Consider the following 2,107-nt stretch of genomic DNA (forward strand, 5'->3'; position numbering starts at 1 on the left):
TCTTATCCAGCACCAAAACAAAAGGTATCAATTCTTCTTCTATAGTCTTTAGTCCATTATAACATATTATCCATTGCCCAAGAAGTCAGCCCAAACGAGTACTCACTCCCTCACAATTTGGAAGGGTAAGTAGCGCCAGCACCTAAGATCCAATTGAACCATTGTAGTGCCATTTGAGATGCGAGCTGACTGCACCAAACACAGGCCTCAGCTGAAAAGCTTCCAGCACCAACCTGAGGCCCTATCCTGCCAAGATGCCACTGGCCTCAGCTGTATTCTGCACTGTGATATTCACTTAACTGGTTTGATTTTTAAAAGTACAACATTCATATGTAAATTTGTTGTATTATTTATTTTTTAACATGTTGCTGTAGATGGGGAATCTATTCTCATGGGGTTCATTTAGGCTAAGGATCAGTTTCAATTTGCCAATACACAGCAACAAGACAGTAATTATAGTTTAGGTGAGTATAAGCTTGCTTGTATAACATTAGCTCTTATTATAGCATTTGCCTGTCAGTTTGCTGTTTGGGGGTAACTTGTGGGTTCCTGTGATGCTGGAAGCTATACTATTGTTGTGTCAAATGCCAGAGTTTCACTCAGAGTGGACAGGTTGCAGCAGAGTTCTCAGATTAAGTCAGGCTAGGAATGAGGTTTGGCCATCAATTTCTAAAATAACAGACCTCTGAAAATCTGGTGAACAATACCAGAACGCATGTAGTTTTAGTATTACAGGTATAGCTCAGATTGGATTTCAATCACTATGAGGAGAAACAGCTGAAAACACCCTTTAACAGCTGGAACATGTAGTGTATGAAGTATCATTATGAGAAAACTAAAGTTCTCAAAAATTAAATAGAAAGCATGAAAATCAACATTCTAGGCATTAATGTGATGGCATGAACTGGCATTGGCCAATTTTTATCAGACAATCTTATAATCTACTATTCCAGAAATAAAAAACTGAGAAAAAATGGTGTTTGTATTCATAGTTAAAAAGACAATTTTAAGTTTTTTCCTGAAGTACAATGTGGTGAACACAAGACCTAATAAATGTAAGGATTTTTACCAAATTTTCAGCCTAAAATAGATGAAATGTACAATCAAGATGTAGTAATAATAATAATGGTGATTGGAATGGAAAAACTGAAAATGAGGAAGGAATGGTAATTGGAAAGTATAGACTTAGTGACAGAAATGAGAACAAAAATCCAATGATCACATTTTGTATGCTAAATGGTTTATTCATTTAAAATACTTTTTTTAAGAAAAGATAAACAGCAGTTTTACACATTGATTTCATCTGATGGATTTCACAGGAATAAAACTGACTACATCTGTAAAATGAATCCATGGAGAAACTATGTCAGCAGTCAAAATCGGGTCATATGCTAACTGTGGAACATACTATTAATTACTCATGTGCAAGTTTAAATTGAGGCTGAAAGAAAGCTAAAACAAGTCCACAAGAACAAAAATATGACCATACGACTATTCCACCTGAATTTAAAGATCATCCTGAAAACCTTTTTAAAGCATTAAATACCAATAATAATCAAAGACAAGATGAGTAAGATGACATAAAGGATATAGTTAATGAAGAGAGCAAAGAGTCATCACAAAGACAGAGAAAGAAAAAGTAAGAATGAATATCAGCAAAGACTCTGCAAAGTATATGATAGCATCTGTAAGTCAAAACAAATGAAGAGACACTGATGTAAAAGACCTGACTTTAAAGGGAAGCTGAGAAAGCAGTGTATAACAATAAAATGTGCAGAGAGCAGGAGTTGCGAGATAAAGCTACAAACTAAAGTTAATTTTATTTCTGTTGTTGTTGTTGGGTGCCATTGAACTGAGTACAACTCATAGTAACTCTATAAGCAACAGACTTGAACATTGTCCTATTCTATACCATCCTCATCATTTCTAACACACTTGAGCCCATTGCTGCATTCACTGTATCAGTGCATCTTGTTGAGGATTTTCCTCTTTTTTGCTAATCCTCCACATGGGGCAGCTCAAGGCTCCATCTAATACTTTAGAAATGTTTTAAGGAGAGACCGGTCCTTGGAGAAGGACATCATGCTTGGGAGGGTGGAGGGACAGC

At 35.9% G+C, this 2,107-nt stretch overlaps 1 pseudogene; it reads right to left on the reverse strand.

The window, feature by feature from the left end:
• LOC102873044 overlaps positions 1 to 1,945 on the reverse strand; it is an 8,001-nt pseudogene extending 6,056 nt beyond the window's left edge.
• Between the last annotated feature and the right edge of the window lie 162 nt (positions 1,946 to 2,107).

Source organism: Elephantulus edwardii, unplaced genomic scaffold (assembly GCF_000299155.1).
Source record: "Elephantulus edwardii isolate Elephantulus edwardi_28Jun2011 unplaced genomic scaffold, EleEdw1.0 scaffold00021, whole genome shotgun sequence".
Taxonomy (NCBI): Eukaryota; Metazoa; Chordata; class Mammalia; order Macroscelidea; family Macroscelididae; genus Elephantulus; species Elephantulus edwardii.